This window comes from Mauremys mutica, chromosome 4, assembly GCF_020497125.1.
Source record: "Mauremys mutica isolate MM-2020 ecotype Southern chromosome 4, ASM2049712v1, whole genome shotgun sequence".
Taxonomy (NCBI): Eukaryota; Metazoa; Chordata; order Testudines; family Geoemydidae; genus Mauremys; species Mauremys mutica.
This window is the reverse complement of record NC_059075.1, coordinates 133,411,697-133,430,760: the sequence shown is the minus strand read 5'-3', so window position 1 is coordinate 133,430,760 and position 19,064 is coordinate 133,411,697. Positions and strand designations below refer to the sequence as shown.

The 19,064-nt window shown below is 51.5% G+C and overlaps 1 protein-coding gene across 7 annotated transcripts in view; it reads left to right on the top strand.

The window, feature by feature from the left end:
- Positions 1-2,540: 2,540 nt before the first annotated feature.
- Positions 2,541-19,064, top strand: part of PPARD (peroxisome proliferator activated receptor delta) — a 42,470-nt gene continuing 25,946 nt past the window's right edge. The window contains exons 1-3 of one of the 7 annotated variants that reach the window (XM_045014074.1): positions 6,777-6,800; positions 10,874-10,987; positions 13,180-13,268. The gene's annotated coding sequence lies outside the window, so the exon portion shown is untranslated. Of the gene's footprint in view, positions 2,560-6,736; positions 6,801-9,746; positions 9,814-10,873; positions 10,988-13,179; positions 13,269-15,806; positions 15,826-19,064 lie in introns of those variants that run through there. The other 6 variants (XM_045014070.1, XM_045014073.1, XM_045014076.1 and 3 more) reach the window with 6 other exon arrangements.

Genomic DNA, 19,064 nt, shown 5'->3' with positions numbered 1-19,064 from the left:
TTTAGAAATAAACCCCCTTTAAAATGAATATTAAATAGAAAAGTTCTGCCCATTTAAGAAAAGTCTTGTTATTGGGAATTCCTGGGCATCTGCAGTGTATTGGTCCGCCTTCTGCCTCTTGCATACAGCCCTGGCTTCTCCTGGTGTGATCCTTTCTGGGGTGTCTTCCTTCCACAAGGGCCTTAGCTGTGCTCAGAACAGAGTCCAGAAACTGTAACCAGCCCACATCGCCTCTGGCATTCCCAGCCATCAGCTACTTGGCATACGATGGCTTGTGATACTGACCTCCTTTTGTAAAGCGCTTGGAGATGTAAAGCTATATAAGAGCTGGGTATCATTATTCGACAACCACTGTGCTTTGAAAATACCGACCCCTCTCTTTCGAGCTCAAGGAGAACCCCCATTCACTGCAGCAGGAGGGCTTATGGCCTCTCCAGGCGAGAAGCCCTTAGAGCGTGCAGAGAGAGACGCGCAAGTCTAACAGTCCATCTGGAGCAGGGTAGCAGCCATGTGTACTGAATGGGTCATGGGGGCTGAATTCCCCTCTCTGCCCTGTGGGGGAATTCCCCTCTGGGTTTGGATGGCGGGCATGGTGGTGGGCCCCGCTCAGGGAAGCCTGCCCTGCCACTGCCTGTGGTGTACCTGATTTAAAGATAGAGGCGGGAAGGATGGCCCAGTGGTTAGGATGTTAGCCAGAGACCTGGCTTCAAGCCCCTATCGTGCCCCACACTGTGTGACCATGGTGGGTAAGTCTCTTAGTTCCAATTAGGCTCTTGACTGAAAACAATGGAAGTTAGGAGCCGAAATACCTTTGTGGATCTGGGCCTTAGCTTCTCTGTGCTTTAGTGCCCTACCTGTACCATGGGGCTAACGGCCCTGCCTGCCTCTCAGGAGTGCCGCGCGAATAAACACATTAATGATTGAGGTGCTCAGATACTACAGTAATGGAGGCATCTACATAGCTTCGATATCTGCCTAGCTTTATAGGCCCTCAGTCTCCAGGACTGTCCAGCCATCCTCATTTCAGGGCCGGGCTCTGTCGACTTAGGGGGCAATGCTCACTGAAGGTAAGGAAAAGCCTCCCATTGACTTCAGTGGGTGTCTGTGTTGCAAGCTCAGGAGCAGGTGCACCTGCTGACTCTTTGAAAGCTTTTGCCCGCATGTTGTCTAGATCATCTCATTTCCTCCCTGGAGAAGATTAAAAACATGAGCCAAAGTCATGAAAGTGCCAACGCCAGCATCACTTTTTCCAAGCACCTCTGTTTAAATATAGTTCTACTAGCCTGTGGCTTGGGGCGCTTTATTGCATTGGGCACAGGGCGTCCGCTCCAATAAAGAACATTTTGAAAGCTGGTGCGGATAGAAAATCTTGCTGTAAAAGGCTAGGTCAGAGTCAGCCCAGTGAGCGCCGAGGAGCTCTGCATAGCTTGGCAATAAAACTCCAATCTCTTTCTTACCTTGAGCTGCTCTGGGCAGCTCCCCACAGAACTATGTATTTTAACGCTGTTCCTTTACTATGATGTTTTAATTAAACCGAGCGCGAGGGAAGCCATTGGCTGTGGCAGGTTTGTTTATGCTGGTTTGGGGCCGCACAGCTGTTCTTGAATAAAGAGACTGTGTGTGTCAGCGTCAGTGCTGATTTTTGCTGAGTGGCCCCTCTGTAAAAACACCACAGACCCACACTCGATACAAAAGCACCGCAGATGGGAGAGGATTTGTCTGCCCTGCATTTCTCCTGACCGCACAAAATAACCATGCTCATGTGATGTCAAGGGGCTGTCCACCTTTTCCAAACCTGGAGTCCTCTCCCATTCAGCAGCCCAGAGCCCACCTGCTCCTGTTTAGAAAGGACAGGGTGGTCATGACCCACCCCCTGGCTCATGACTACCAGCTTGAGAACCCCAAGGAGGATGAGAACTGCCCACCAAGGGGCTCTGGAGTAGTGGATGTACATCAGCTGGTAAGCCAGAGACACTGAAGCAGGGCATGCTGAATCCCTTGAGTCTTTCACACAGAAGGTGCGGGGGAGAGAAGAATGTTCTGATTAGTGGGTAAAGAAACATCCCTGTCACAGAGGAGCACTGGGGCCTGGTGATTGGACTCGGCTCGCTGACAGGAGACTGGATTTTGTTCGAATGCCTTCTGGAGACAAGGGGCAGACGCTCTTTGTGGTGGCTGGTCTCTTGCAAAGGGAAATGCCCAGCAGTGCCGTAATGGGAGGTTACTTTTTCTGACCTGGCCGATGAGGTGATGGCCTCAATTAGGAGGCAGTGGGAGTGAATGGTTCTCAAGCAGGGACTTATCTTTGCACCCAGGGAGGATCTCCTCTGTTGGAGGATGGGTTTCTTAACCCTGGAAAGTGACGGGCCATTGACTCTGGGAAATCTTTACACAAGGGGCTTTCCTGGATAAGCCGCACTCTGCCTGAAAACAACAGGGAAGGACACAGGCTTCAACCTCCACTGGAAATTCAGGGACTGGAGCCACAAGTCGTCTTCATCAGCCGCATTACGTGCTATCTATGCACTGATCTGCATTTTCCAGGCCTCCGTCATCGGGGTAAGTAGGGGCCGTACCCCACCACACCCATGCTCTAAATTCCTGGGAGTCCTCCCCAGTGCAGGAGGAAAAGGTAGCTGTCAGCCCACATAGGGATTCACCTCCCCATTGGTTGGGAGCAGTAGCCATGATGCAACTGACTAGCTCATGATTTACACCCTCCAAAAGCGAGCCCTAAAAACCCGGGTGGAATATCTGCCTCAAACCCCTTTTATTTCCCCAGCAGAGGGGCTGCCCCCTGGATTATTTTTTTAAAATAAGTGTCGTTTTTCACTTAATTCCTCTCCCATGCAGCACAAGAGGTTGGCATGTTAATTACTTCAAGTGAGAACAGGCACTGAGTAAATAGACAGCTCTTGTGTCAGCACTTTCCTTTGATCAGTGGCTGACTTCAGATGTGTCTTGGTTGTGCTGCCTCCAACACAGAGCGGAAAGAACTTTGACTGCAGGCCGAGTCAGCAGTTTTGGGGCCGTAATCTGCTACTGCAGAGATTTGAACTAAGAATAGTGTAGAATGCAAGGATCACAAGTGAGAAATCAGGTGAAACACCGTGGGTCTTCTGCATTTAAACATCCCCTGCTGTTTCAACACACACACAGATCAGTTATTTTGCTGGGTCTCATCCTGTCTCAGAGAGCTGGCGGCCAGCCACATGGGTGCTGGCCCCACTCCTTGCTTCTACCTGCTTGGATTGCATCACTGACAGCATTGTCCTAATGTTACTTTGCCAGGTCAGCAGTTACTGTCGCTGCTATGAGGCGGAGCATCCTGCTGTCCCCACTGGGAGAGGCAGTGTTCAGAGGCTCATCACTGTATGGGGACATGGGCCACGCTATGGGAAAATACAAGAGCTGCTGAAGTCGGCCCTGATCCTGGAAGCTCTTAGGCATCTGAGTAACTTTATGCCCATGTGGGCTCCTGTGTGAAACACCCTTTGTGTTCAAAGGGGGGGGAAGTTGCTCCTGTGCATAAGGCTTTGCAGACTCAGAGCCTTGGCATGGAAACTCCTTAGGACAGTGGTTGTGGTCCTGATTCTGCCTCAGTTTTACTGGTGTAAATCAGAAAGACTGAAGCCAGTGGAGTTAGAACTGAGCCCTTTGTGTTTAGCATCATGCTCCCTGCATTGCTGCCTGGAATGCACTCTCTTCTGTTCTAGTTCCCCCCACACACACCTTTTGGGCCAGTTTCTGAACTTGGTTACACCAGTGTAAATCACGAGTGACTCCTTCATTTACATTGGGGTAGCTGACAGCAGGATCAGGCCCGACGTTTGTCATTTTTCCATCTGCAACCTCACATCTCTGATCAGCAATCGTTAGTACGTCCAGGAGGCCACAGAGGTAGGTAACGTGGCACTGTACAGCTGTTAATCTAGACCAGTCCAAGAGCAGAAATCAAAGCCTGAAGGAGGTCGGAATTTAGTTCAGCGCAAGGATGGGGCAGCTTGTGGCCATTCAGGGAATGGAAATGTGGGTTAGGAGACAGCTGGAGGCTGAGAATGGTAGCTGGGAATCAGTCCTAGAGCCTCCATGGTGGCCCTGCAGCTCCTGTTGAATTTAAATCTGTGGGAGGGGTGAGCGCACACCTGAGTAGCTCCTGGGATCCAGCCCAGAGTCAGGAATGGGCCTAGGAGTCAAAGGGGCGTGCTCGGGAGAGGAGGAGTGTCAGGAGAGAGAGGGAGGCATAGGGGTGACAGAGGTAGAGGCAGGAGCAATGCAGAGGCTCTGGAGTGGAGGCAGAGAAGCTGGAATTGCAGAAGCAGGGAAATGAATGCAGTGATCCGAGACCACACCGCGGTGAGGACAGAAGAGGCATCTGCATTGCATGCTAAGGCTCCATCTTTCGTTGTCTTGGGCAGGTAATTGTCTCACTATTAAGTATCTTCCAAGTGCCAGTACAGAGGGGCCTGGAGCATGTATCTGATTGGTCAGAGCAGGGACCTGGTAACCAGGACTCCCAGGTTCTATTTCTCCTTCTGGTGGGAATGTGGTCCAGGGATTAGAGCAGGAGATGGGATGCCAGGACCCCCAGCTTCAATTCCTGGTTCTGCCACTGATGCACTGCATGACCTTCGACAAGTCACTTTCCTTTCTCCCTCGTCAGAGGGGGAAAATACCTGTCTTATGGGGCTTATATAGACACTGGTTGAAAAGTGGTTTGAGATCCTCCACTGTAAGCTGCTGGCCAGGCACAAAGTAGTAGTTTTAAGAATACAATCAGCACAGCCCAAAAGCAAATTCACAAAGCAGGAGTCCTGCTGCAGATCCTATAAAGATAGATAAGAAGCAGTACACAGCAGGGTCAGTTCAGAAGCAAGGGCTACCCTTAGGACTAAGCAGTTCAGGAGCCTTTGTAACACTTATCGGGGTGGGTTCTGATTGTTGAGCCTGTAAATTTCTTGAGACAAGGTCTGTTTATCCTCTTTGTTCTACCTAATCTACAGCGTATTTACAGGGCTCCCAGCGCCACAGTCCATCAGCACTAAACCTTCCAGTGCCCAGAATGCTGCTACCGCTCAGTAAATAATTTGTTGCCATTAATAATTTCATGGCCTAAGATCAGCAGCAGCCTGTATCATTTGGTCATATTCTTATCCTCATTCTCATACCAGCGCTGGTTGCGGGTGTGACCAACTGGCCCAGTAACCCCACTGGCCAGTCGCCAGTCTGTTGTGAGTGGACCCAGTGGCGCCGGAATTTCTTAACCACAGTGACTTTACTGGTCAAATGCTCACCCGTTACAGATCTCGGAACAAACAACAAAAGTCCAGAGCTGCCCTGTGCCCTCATCTGAGCTCGCCTTGTCTGGAGGCTGCGGTTTGTCAGTGTTTCAGGCTGGGCCGAGTCCCTCCTGCCCCTTCTGCCTTGCACATCCTCCTTATACCGGTATGTCCGAGGGCTGGCTCCCCTCCACGCAGCGATCCTTGACTCTGAGGAGCTCTAGCCCTTACCGGTCTTGTGGGTCCCCCCCTGTGTAGAGACTAGGTTCTGGTGGCTGGGCCAGCAGCTGAAAGACAATCAAAGTGGCTGGCCCCAGATCACTCTGTGAGGGCGTAAGGACCATCCGTTGCTGAACTGCCTGCAACGCTCTTGGGCAGGTCCAGGCTTGTGCATCACAGCACCCTGCATTTCCCCATCTAGTATAAGAACAAGACAGCGTTCGGAGCTTGACATAGCCCCATCCCATGCTGTCACCGTGGGCTCAGGCCCTGATCCTGCATTGCTCACTGTCCCACAAACCCCTCTGCCTGCTCAGTCAGCACTCCCTGCAGGAGCAGAGGCATAGACTTCCCTCAGAGGACCCACAGTGCACACGCTCTCTTTAGTCACCCACACTAGCCCTTTTAAAGAGCCAGTCTGCCCATGTGCGGCTGGTTCAAGCAAGAAATTCACAGGTTAGCACACAATGGACTAGATCCCTCACTTGAGCCACTGCTGCAGACTCAGGTTTGCCAGACATCCGGGGGGTGGCGCTGCCATCTGCTTAAAAGCATCTGACAAAGTGGCTATTCCCCCATGAAAGCTCATGCTCCAATATGTTTGTTAGTCTATAAGGTGCCATGGGACTCTTTGCCACTTTGACTTTCTCTTGTTTCCCATATAATTATAAAATAAATCGATTGGAATGTAAGTATTGTACTTACATATCAGTGTGTGGTGTACAGAGCAGTATAAACAAGTCATTGTCTGTATGACGTTCGTCTGTACTGACTTTGTTACTGCTTTTTCTGTAGCCTGTTGTAAAACTAGGTAACGATCTCGATGAGCTGAGGTCCCCCCTGGAAGACCTCTGCGCACCCCTGGGGTACACGTACCCTGGCTGAGAGTGAGAACTGCTGCTCTAACAGGCGCATTGCACACCCACCCCAGCAGGCCTTCCCTACCCAGCATGCTTTGCTAACAGCCTACAAGTCCCATGATCCTCCTGGCAGAGTTTCCCCGCCCCCTCCCTCCCGCCGACTTTCTGGCTTCGCATTGTCCTGAGCGCCCGCCAGGGGGCGCCGGGCCCTGCTGAGGGCCGAGCCTTCTCCTGCGAGGGGAGGGAGGGAATGGGCTTGGGCCGTTGCTGTGGCGATATGCTAATATAGCCCAGGCGCTGCTGATTGGCGAGTTGGGGATGGGCACGCGGTGGCGTCAGGGCGGATGCGTGTGACGTATTGATGGGGGTGTGGTTAGGGGGAAAAGTTCTGGGCTGAGCTGGAGCTTGACGGGGGGGTCGGAGCCTCCGCGTCCGGCAGCAGGTGAGGGGGGGAAGGGCTCCCAGTCCCCCCGGGACCCCTCTGTCCTGAGCCCCACTGCGGGGAGGGAGATCTCTCTGCCCGGCACCCCAAACCCCCCTCCGCGTCCCCCAGCCCCTTCCGGGGGGACCCCTCTGCCCAAACCCCCAGCCCTCTCTGCGGGGGGACCCTTCCCGGGGGGACCCCTCTGCCTGACACCCCCAAACCCCCCTCCGCGTCCCCCAGCCCCTTCCGGGGGGACCCCTCTGCCCAAACCCCCAGCCCTCTCTGCGGGGGGACCCTTCCCGGGGGGACCCCTCTGCCTGACAACCCCAAATCCCCCTCCGCAACCCCCAGCCCCTTCCGGGGGGACCCCTCTGCCCAAACCCCCAAACCCCCCTCCGTGTCCCCCAGCCCCTCTGCCCAAACCCCCAGCCCTCTCTGCGGGGGGACCCTTCCCGGGGGGGCCCCTCTGCCTGACACCCCCAAACCCCCCTCCGCGTCCCCCAGCCCCTTCCGGGGGGACCCCTCTGCCCAAACCTCCAGCCCTCTCTGCGGGGGGACCCTTCCCGGGGGGGCCCCTCTGCCTGACACCCCCAAACCCCCCTCCGCATCCCCCAGCCCCTTCCGGGGGGACCCTTCCCGGGGGGACCCCTCTGCCCAAACCCCCAGCCCTCTCTGCGGGGGGACCCTTCCCGGGGGGGCCCCTCTGCCCGGCACCCCAAACCCCCCTCCGCGTCCCCCAGCCCCTTCCGGGGGGACCCCTCTGCCCAAACCCCCAGCCCTCTCTGCGGGGGGACCCTTCCCGGGGGGGCCCCTCTGCCTGACACCCCCAAACCCCCCTCCGCATCCCCCAGCCCCTTCCGGGGGGACCCCTCTGCCCAAACCCCCAGCCCTCTCTGCGGGGGGACCCTTCCCGGGGGGACCCCTCTGCCTGACACCCCCAAAACCCCCGCCGCAACCCCCAGCCCCTTCCGGGGGGACCCCTCTGCCCAAACCCCCAGCCCTCTCTGCGGGGGGCCCCTTCCCGGGGGGGCCCCTCTGCCTGACACCCCCAAACCCCCCTCCGCGTCCCCCAGCCCCTTCCGGGGGGACCCCTCTGCCCAAACCCCCAAACCCCCCTCCGTGTCCCCCAGCCCCTCTGCCCAAACCCCCAGCCCTCTCTGCGGGGGGACCCTTCCCGGGGGGACCCCTCTGCCTGACACCCCCAAATCCCCCTCCGTGTCCCCCAGCCCCTCTGCCCAAACCCCCAGCCCTCTCTGCGGGGGGACCCTTCCCGGGGGGACCCCTCTGCCTGACACCCCCAAACCCCCCTCCGCATCCCCCAGCCCCTTCCGGGGGGACCCCTCTGCCCAAACCCCCAAACCCCCCTCCGTGTCCCCCAGCCCCTCTGCCCAAACCCCCAGCCCTCTCTGCGGGGGGACCCTTCCCGGGGGGACCCCTCTGCCTGACAACCCCAAACCCCCCTCCGCATCCCCCAGCCCCTTCCGGGGGGACCCCTCTGCCCAAACCCCCAGCCCTCTCTGTGGGGGGACCCTTCCCGGGGGGACCCCTCTGCCTGACACCCCCAAACCTCCCTCCGCATCCCCCAGCCCCTTCCGGGGGGACCCCTCTGCCCAAACCCCCAGCCCTCTCTGCGGGGGGACCCTTCCCGGGGGGGACCCCTCTGCCTGACACCCCCAAACCTCCCTCCACATCCCCCAGCCCCTTCTGGGGGGACCCCTCTGCCCAAACCCCCAGCCCTCTCTGTGGGGGGGCTCTTCCTCGGGGGACCCCTCTGTCTGACACCCCCAAACTCCCCTCCGCATCCCCTAGCCCCTCTGCCCAAACCCCCAGCCCTCTCTGGGGGGGACCCCTCTGCCCCCAAGCCCTCTCTCTGCATTCCCTAGCTCTCTTTCCAGGGGGGATCCCTCTGCCTGACACCCCCAGCCCTCTCTGCGGGGGGACCCTTCCCGGCAGGGGACCCCTGTGCCTGACACCCTTAGTCCTCTCTGCGGTGGAACCCAGCTGCCCCCAGTCCTCTCTCCCGGGGGGACCCTTCTGCCCCTAGCCCTCTCTCTGGGGGATCTCTAAGCCCAAGCCCCTCTTCCCCCAGCTCTCTCTGTGGGGGGACCCCTCTGCCCCCAGTCCCTTCCTGGGGGATCCCTCTATCCCCAGCCCTCTCTCTGGGGGGTACCCCTGTGCCAGCTGCCCCAAGCCCTCTCTGGGAAGAGACCCCTGTGCCAGCTGCCCCCAGTTCCCTCTGGGGGGAACCCCTGCGCCTGCAGCCACCCCTCCTGGAGTAGTGGGAGAGGGGGAACCCCTCTGCCTGCAGCTGCCCACCCCAGAGTAGGGGGGAGGGAGAACCTCTCTGCCCACAGCTCCCAGCATTCTCCTCCTGCTCTGTCTGAAGGAGGAGTGTGAGTGAAGTGGGACTGGCTCCGGTAATGGGGTGTTGAAAGGCAGGTGGAGGGTCTGAAGCGAGTGTCATCAGGTACAAGATTCTAGGGGGAGAGGTGTAACCATGGAGGGATTAGTGGTCGGAGCAGGGCATGGGAGAGAGAGGATGCCTGGGTTCTATCCCAGCTCTGGGGCAAGGGCTTGATGGCTTGAGCAGTCCACTGTGGACATAGGGCTGGTAGATTCCACTGTCTGTCTCAGTGACCTACCACAAATCTCATTTCCTCTCTGTGCCTTGGTTTTCCTGTCTATAATATGACGGTGACACTTCCTTGTCTCTCTATTGTAGTCTCAACACCCTTTAGAACTATATATAGAGATCACACCGCCCACCTAGGAAATACAGCCATGTCTGGGGTGGGATCCAGCAGAAATATAACTGTGCATCAATGCTACACAGATGTTTAGGACAGCAAGTAAAGAAACTGGTATCTAGACAAAACTGCTTGTAGGTGAGGGCAGAAAAAACAGCCCTTGCTTACTTCCCAGTTAGGCTGCAAGTTTTAATTAATTGATTAATTATATGTTAAGTGCCTGGAGATTCTTGGATGGAAGGCAAAGGAATGTAAAGACACAAGACAGCCAGCCAGCGTCCTAGGTTAGAGACGAGTTTCTTTCACCCCTCACCTCCTTACTCATGTATTGACTTAGTCTTGTTGCATCTTTTTTATTCCACACTGATCAGGTCCCAACTCCTTGCTGCAACAGCTGACTCCTTTGTATTACAGTGTTCGGCTCTGCCTCAGAACTAGAGAGCTTTCCCCATCCAAGTGTACTGTCATAGCCGCTTTCCCTAGCAGGATTCCTCCTGCCTGTCTGCAGTGGAAAGGGATGGTCAATCTGCCTTCCTGACCTTGCTGCTCTTTCGACTGCTGGTGCTGAGTGAGTGCCCCTCAGATCATACAAAACTGCCCTCCGCACTTTCAATGTGAGGCTCTCAAAGCACTTCAGACAGTAGAGAATTAAGCCTTGTAACCTTGATGTAGGTGTGTAGTACTATCTATTTTATAGATGGAGAAACTGGGACATAGAGAGGTGAAACGGCCGGCGTCACCGTTAGTAGTAGAGCAGGGGCTAGAACCTGCATCTCTTGATTCCAATCCTGTGCTTTAAGTGCACAATTGTTTTTCCTCATTCTTATTAATAAAGCCTGCCTTATTATTTTGTACGACTGTAGTTTAGTAGCTGAATTGCCTGCATTGACTTCGTCTACCATGGCAGACTAAAACAACGTAGAGTGACCCTTTAACAGCCCATCTTGTCTGATCAGACAGGCACATATCTTCCCTTCCAACTGCCGTGTCATGGGCAGAGCCCTTGTGAAAGGGGCTAGCTAGATAACCATGGATGCCGAAGAGCTCTACTGTACGGTAGAGCAGGTACAGGAGGTGCAGTGGCACAGCAGACTCTCCCCCCACTCCCGGGTTACCGTCAACATACATCAGCGCTGACCTGGAGGGATCGTCTTAGCATGGAAAGGGAATTCAAGTATCTCTTAGTCCCTTGTTGGTAGGGAGGCCAGTGGTGATGGTTCTTGTCACCAGACCCCTGTCCTTTAGAGGCTGGTTTGAGACCAACCAGTTTCATTTCCCATTGGCCTCTGGACGGCTGTCAGATAGTAACGATTTCTGGCCATTCCCCACCTGGATTTTGAACAGGTGACCCTGATGCGACCCTCCATATCCTGTTTCCAATTGCTGGAACCGACTCATACTCATCCTCCTCTCGACACCGGGTTGAAGGCCTCCAGATGCAAATGTACTGAAAGCTAGGTGAGTTTCTTCCTTAACAGAGCCTGTCAACCTGGAAGAATAGAGGAAGCTTTGGGGAGGAGCTGGGATGTTTGTTGGGCTTTCTTTCATGCTCTGTTGAGTTGGTGCAAGTATCGCCTTGCACCCAGTGCCGACGGGGCATGTCCTGACATTTGGCTGAGAGCAGAGCAAGGTGAACTAATGACTTAATATTGATTTTCAATTTTGTCTGTCTCTGTTGGCAGTTGGAGCTCGGACGGTGTCATAAGGTGTGTGCAGTCAGGGTGTGACTTGCATTCTGATTGGCAGTGTCTGTGCTGGGTCTCCTGTAGAGCTTTGTGTTACAGGGTCGGGGAAGGTTTTTACTGGTAGCAGAGATGAAGGAAGTATGCTTGGGTTCAAGGCACCTGGGTGTGTTGTTTATCTTACTACCCAGGAATAATAAAATGTGCAGACTTGGACTTACGGTACAATTGTTTTCCCTTTTAGGAGGAAGCGGGAGGAATATTCTGCAACCCTAATGTCCTGTTTACAAAGGCAATTCATTTTACTTAATTTTTAGAATAGTTGCTACAGCAGAGGATTGGGAATCAAGAATCCTGGATTCTCTTCATTGTTCTGCCACTGACTCACTCAGCGACCAAAGGGCAAATTATAAGACTACAGAAATGTAGATCTGGCAGGGACCTTGAGGTCACCTTGAAAAGTGAAATGATTCACAGAGAGAACGTTCATTTCACCTCTCTGTGCCTCAGTTTCCCCACCTTTAAGATGGGGATAATACTTGCAGGGAGACTTTGAGTCTTAATTACTAAGTGCGAAGTACATTGAGATCCTTGCCTGGAGTCAGAACTACTGAACTGCCTATTTAATGCCCTGTGCTGCTAATAGTTAATGGCGATTCTCCTTTAGGGGTCTATACTTTAGGAAGACCTGAGGATTGTCCCTGCTGTTGTTATGCAGTTGCAAGTGGTCACAAACAGCAGCATAGTGACAGCCATGAAGCTGTAGGTGGCTACAGATTTGTGACCGTATTAGGTATCATTCAAAGGTCTTTCAGGCCTGACAAAGACGAAAACTAGCAATTGCTTGAAGCCAGCTCTCTCTAGGCTTAGTCTAATGCTTAGTCTACCCTGGCGATAAATCGATCCCCGATAGATCGATCGCTACCCACCGATCCGACGGGTAGTGTGGACGTACCTTTGATAACTGAACTGGTTTATTTGCAGATACTCAACTAGCTTGCGGTTCTTCTAATACTGAAAGATGTATTACTCTGAAATGGGGGCTTTCTTATTGGCGCGGAGGAGCAGCTGAGCCCATATAATACTGGGAAGGGAACAAAGGTTCAAGACGCATCTGTGTACTCAGCATCTTTGTTTAATCTCAGTGTTGGTTATGAAACCCAGTTATTCTGGTGTGTTTAAAAATATGCCCTATTTTCTCTAAGTCCCCTAGTTCTGAATTGTTTATTAGCTGTTTTCTCCAGAACCTGGTAGCTCGTTGCTCCACTCTTCTATGCTTGGAGCGGTTTCCCTGTGTTATGATGCTATTTTCCTGGTCATCAGAGAAGCCCCTAGGTGCTGTTTCTCTATTGAATCTGTGAGTTTTAGCAACTTGGTTGCTCCAAATAGTCACTGGTAAGTGTAAATAGTCACCTGAAGAGTAAGATTAAGTATCGTTCTAATGCATACATCTTCTCACATCCAGTACTGACAGGACACTCCTCAGCACCTGGGCTAAGGGGGGCCCACACCTACACCCCCCCCCCACCTCTTCATGCCTAACATTTCTAAGAAGCATCAGTATCTTTAATACCAACTCTCTATGTTATCGTCAAGGTCCAATGTATTCAGCCGGTAGTTTCTTATGGTGTAAGTCAGTGATGAGGATCTTCTAACATTACACCTGATCTCGGACCAATGACTTGTTGATATTTCAGCTAAGAGCTATGACTTCCGTTGATGGCAGCTATAGTACAGTCCATGAAAGAGTCTTTAATAAACATCTGCAACTGCTGAACAATTCTGTTCTTCTCAGGCTTTTGCCTTCCACAAGACTGGGGGCATTACCCTAGAGTACAGTCTGAGCATGCAATAAGGGTCTATATAAACTTCAGAGTTGTAGTTCAATCTGCTCCTGTTCTTCCTGTAGCACAGAAATAGCTGGACTTCATGCACATCGATGGTGATTTGTGTTGTGTTCTCTTGCAGTTTTCTTCAATTTGCAGCTCTTTGTGCTGGTATGGTAACTACATGGTAGCTTTCACCAACAGGCAAACAGGGACAGCTGTTCCAAAGAGGTAACCCTTCCCTTTGTGTGCATGTGGTTTACAAAAACTTTTGCCCTATCGCGTTTTTAAAAAAACTCAGTGTGGGATAAGTGTGTGAATTATCTTTAAGATCTGTTCCATGCTTTTTGGAGGTTGTCTTAGTGTCTGCAGAATTTAAGCTTTCCCCCTTTAAGTCAGTTTCTATTCTTATGTTTATATCATTTTGACTGTTAGCTTTATGGAGCTGCATAGACAGAATGACGTGCTCTGAGTGACATAGCCTGTCCCCACTCATCTCTGACGTATAATGAAGACAGGCTAAAAATCATTGTTAGCTGTTTCCAGTGACTGGAAGTTGAAACTAGACAAATTCAGACTGGAAATTAGATGTACATTTTAAACATGTGAGTAATTAACCATTGGAACAGTTTGCCTAGGCTTGTGGTAAATTCTCCATCACTTGCCATTTTTAAATCAAGGTTGGATGCTTTTCTAAAAGACACGCTCTAGTTAAGCAGTAATTATTTAGAGGAAGTTCTCTGGCCTGTATTATGCAGAAGGGTAGACTAGCTAATCACAGTGGGCCTGTCTGTCCTTAGAATCTATGAATTTCACTGCATTTTAACAGAAACATCAGCTGTTTTGAGATTGTGGGTGGGGCCTGGGGTTATAGAAAGAGTTTAGATAAACTGCTGTGACTATTTTTCCACCACTCTGACTACTGCGTCTACGGCATGTATTCTTATGTAACTGCCTCCTTTACATGGGACAAAAGCAAGTGAGTTCACTGCAGAGATGAAATGGGGTTTGTTAGGACATCATGGGACATGTGCTCTGAGAACTCTTGTTTTTTTTCCCCCTAGGCTTTTGAGTTAGCTCACAAAGTACAATGCAGTCACATGGCAACCAAAACATTGTGTGTAGGCTTGATTTCTTTCTGCCACAGCACACATCATGGTAACTTAGCTGAACGGGCTGCAGTTCGCTCATGTAAAACAAAATGTGAGTTTTCCTAAAGTGTGTGCATCTGTTTCTGCTGGAGGGGTTTAAGTATTCAAAACATGAGCCTCTAAAAATGTTTATAGCACGCGGAAAGGACTTTGTAATGATCCCGTATGAGGCTTTGATCATAAAGCCATTGTTATACAAAATAGCTTACTGCTGTTCACTGGTATCCTTTTTCTAGGATGCTGCTTGAGATTTCTTGTTGACAAAACTGTTTATACAGTACATCTGTTGTGCTATGGGAAGTGTATATTCTGTGGCTTTTGAATTATGGATTGGAAATCTGCATTCTTAGAAACCAAGTGACTAGCAGTAAAGGAGATAAGTGGAGGCCTTTACTCAGTAGATCCAACTGCAGTTAGCTTCTCTATGAAATCCTTTTAAATTAGGAAGGAGGAGGTCCCCACATTCAGGACTGAGAGATCATTCTGCTGCCAGTGAAACTCTGCCTTGCTCTGAATGCAGAGCTGTGAGGGGCTTGGTTTGATTTATGATTTGGATTGTTGTCTACCCAGGTCACAGCACAGACAAGCTTGCTAAAGTTCAAGCCACAGGTTGGAGAGATTCTTGACTAGGTATATAGCCAATTCATTGTAAGGTACTTAGCAGCAGTGTGCTTTTCTACAAATTAAATGTTCAAAAATTACTTGCCCTTCTTGCAATAAGCTCTTAAAATCTTTAAAGTCATGGAAGAGCAGTAACGACTTCCAGAGTTAAGGATTAGCAAAGATGTCTAAGAGCTAATTTCCCCCCCACCACCCCCCAAAAAAAGCTCTAAAATGCACTGGTAGATTACTTTGAAAATCCCTGTGCCACATCAGGGTTCTGGGTAGAGTTAGTGGTGCAAATTTGGGGCCTTTGGGTCAAGGGACTATGAAATACACCTCCCTCAATTACTTGATTGTAATGTGGGTCTGTGCGGCACTGCTGAGAGCGCGAAACAGATTGCAAGGCAGAGATGGGGGGCGGGGGAGGCTGGAAGAGCATGTCAGTTTCAAGACCACTTTTCAAAATGCTGTAAAACTTACAGGTGCACGAAAAGTGGCTGGGAATGTGGTATGCCACTTGAGGGCCTGTAGAACAGTTTGTAGGATGAACTTGAGGCCGTTTGGTCAGGCCTGTTCCTGAGGTACAGCATCTCCCAACCCCTTCCAAATCGTTTTGTCAGTGAGATACTGAACCACATGCTGTACCAGTAACACATGTCTGGAAGTTAATTGCTGGTGGCACAGTAAGGGAAGGGCAAGAGGCCTGCCGTGTATCATAATGTGTCTCTAGATACCGCGTTGTGCCCGTGTGTCATGTTTCCTGGGTAGCGATAACTGAGTGGGGTGGTTGTATTATGTGGAAAGTATCACCTTAGTTCTGCATGTTCTGGCTTGCCAATGTTTGTGTTTTGGAAACTCTCACGTTCTTGAGGAGACCAGGGCAGTGCTGGAACTCCATGTTAACAAAGCTTTTCTAGGTGTGATGGGGATGGTTTGTAGAGATTTTCGCCTCTTGTCTGTTGTGTGCATTTGTCTCAGGTTGTGAGAGCATGAAAGTTGTTACCACTTGGTGACTGACATGTGTTGCAAGTCAGGTGAGTGTATGGATTTACTGTCCTTCTAGCAGATGCCGACAGAACAGTTGGCATTAATTGATATCCTTGTTGGCATTAGCGTCTTTAAGGGAGATTTATTGTCTGATGGTTTGAACTCTGAGCCATGCCACTGAATCGCTGTATGACCTTGGACAAGGCACTTAACAGCTCTGTGCCGCCGTTTCCCCATCTCCAGAATGGGGATAATACCTAAGTTGCAGGGATGTTGTGTGAGGTTTTACCAAGTGCTCTGTGCTTCTGGAAGGTGTCGTAGAAATGCAAACTGTCAGGAATGTACACAGCAGTGAGAATGATGTTATGCGACTGTTCTGATTGCCAAAGCTGCTTTCGCAGGAACAAGTTCACAGAAGAGTCTGAAACTGGTCAAACGAAACCTCCTTCCCTGTTTAAAAACAGGGGAAGATCCCACTCCCCCAGACAGTGTTTGGAGAGAGACAGCAAGAAAACTGCCTTACCTTCAAGCTCCCTGAGAGGGATTTTACACTAGTGCATATAACAAAGTAGTTAAAAACCCTCTCAGGATGTTTTGTAATTGACTATGTCCATATCCTTATGGCAAACATTAATGTGCTTTTTCTCTCCTGTGGTTTGAATGGAGACTAAGTGAACACTGTGGTTTTGTTCTAACAATTTCAGTCTGTACATTCCCTGGCCCTGCTAAATCATCTTTCTTTGGGTACAGACCTAATCAATCCCTGTCAGCAGAGCCCTGAGAATGGGGTTTAACTGCTGCTGCACAGAATATTTTGGTAGGGTCTACAAAATCAGCTGCCTTTTTTTGGTGAGATGAGTGTAATCTCAATAAAATCTACAGTCTGATTTCCTCATTTGCTAATGAGTGCCTAGGACCTAAATTGGGGACTGTTAGATTAGCTGCTGCAGCAGAGGCCATGAGGGAGGGGCATATATGGAGGAAGAGAAAAGAAGTCGCCTTACCTTACAGGATTTTGTTGGGCCACACAACAATGGTGACTGTTAGGGCAAATGTCTTTGGGACTTGCTGGTGAGTGGATAAAATTGCCTGGTTTGCTCATGTAACTGATGGAACCAGTTCAGCAAGGTCAAAAACATACAGTCTCAAAGCTCTTTAAAATGGTGACTGTCTTGGGCTTGTGAACTAGTTTTTATTGGGCTGTTATGGGGCCTGATCCTGAGAGTCACTGTCCATCTACAGTCCTAGGGAAATGCCGGTACTCAACCCTCTCAGGATGAAGCATGTGTTTAGAGAGGAAGAATGGGAGTCAGGACTCCTCCTGTGTTCTATTCCCAGCTCTGCTGCTTTGGCCTAGTCTCTTGTCTGCAGCTCAGTTTCCCCCATCTGCAAAATGGGGATAATGTGGAGCTAAGACTTGAGAGGCTCTTTGAGATGCTTGGATGAGAGGGTCCGGAAATGCAGTGTGTGATGGCTATTGCCCAGCACTTGCTGAGGATGAGTTAGCGAGGGCAGTGCTCTAAGTCCGACCTTAACTGTGGTACCTCGCATGGCAGTTTTTCACTCGCCACTCCCCAGCTTTTCCATTCAACTTGCTGTGCTCGTCATGCTCTGAATCCCCTGTTTGCCTCAAGAAATGTTGCGGCTTTGCTTACTAACGCCTCTCTGTCTTGTTCTATAATTACTGATCTTGAAACCAGATCCTTCCGCGGGGTCCGTTCAGATCTGTGAGGACAAGAGGATTGTAAGCAAGCCAGTGCCTCGGAATAACACATGAGGGGCCTGCAGGAACTTCAGAAAGTGTGTTTGGTTCAAAATACCAGTTTTGTTGTATTCCTGGAGCCCCTTAGCACCCCCTCTTCCTTTCACCTCTCCCAAGACTTTAGGGAGAGGCAGGCATATGGTCCTCAACAGGTCTCATTGTTGCCCCCTCAAAGAGGACTATAGCTTAAAGTATGGCTGCTAAAATTTGTAAAGCACTTTAAATATGTGAAACACACCATACGTGTGAAATATCATTATAATTGGGGCTGGGGGGTTATGTGGATAGGTGAGGGAGAGGCAGAGGCTTGCCTTTGTCTAGTGGTCTAAGCAGAGGGCTGGGAACCAGGAACCCATGAATTCTAATCCCATTTCTCACACTAACACCTTCTGTAGCCTCCGCAGGCAAATCACTGAAGGTTCCTGTATCATGATCCCCCCCCCCTTCTTAGGAGTGAGGGGAAGGCTCATTTACGTTTGCAAAGTGCTACATATAAAGTTGTGAATGACTTATTCTTGAGGGTGTTGTAAAACTGCTGTCACTGGGAGCTCTGTGGGATGCTAGCCCTGTGACAGTGAGCTCAGTTCCGTATTGCCTAAGTCGTCATCGAGTCCAGCGGGGAGGGCATGTTGCTTTTTTTGACTCGCTGACTAACACTGTTGGTCATACGCGGTGTGGGGTGTACGTCAGTTTGTCAACAGAGGCTGTAGAGAAGTTCTCTGCCTCGCTGCTAGCGCTGTAGTTGGTCGAACGAATAGGAAGCACTGGAGAGACTGTGCAACTGGCTGGATCACTTGGCTGCCTGTGCATTCCGGCACCTCTGACTAGACAGGCGCTGCCTGACCATGCCATGGAATTACTAGGGGACTGTTCCATCAGCACAGTTAATTAAGATCTTCTACAACATTGATATTTCTCTTTATTTTCAAACACTGTTAAGAACCCTGGTGCCGCTAGTCCAGGGGTTCTCAACCCTTTTCTCTCTGAGGCCCCGTCCACATGCTGTAAAAACTCCAGGGCCCAGCGGGGCCTCGGGGCAGGGGCCTTGGGCATAGGCATAGTTTGACTTCTGTTGGGGTGGGGGGGTGAGGACAGGGGCCAGCGGGGCTTGAGCCACCTCCGGGTGGCGGGGTCCAGGGAGCGAGTGCCACCTCCACCCCGGCTCACCTCCGCAGGCCACCCAGTCTGTCTGTGTTTGGGCGGGGAGGAGAGGAGACGCGCAACCAAAAACTATAACTCCAAAGTTGCTTAGCTCAGAGAGTTTGAAAACAGCTTAGGGTGCAGGGAGGGGGTAGTTGGGGCTGTGTGCAGTCACGGGGGTAGCTCAGGGTGTAGGGAGAGGGTTGTTATTAAGGGCTGAGGGCTGGGAGGATTCCCCTGCGGTCCTTGTTCCCAGAGGGGCCTGCCAGCCACAGAGCTGGATCTCCCAACTCAAAGGGATTCTTACCGGTTGCCTCTGCGGGAGCAAAGGGGGCCGGGAGCTGAGGAGCAGCTTTAACCTTGGGCCCCAGCAGGAGAGGAGGG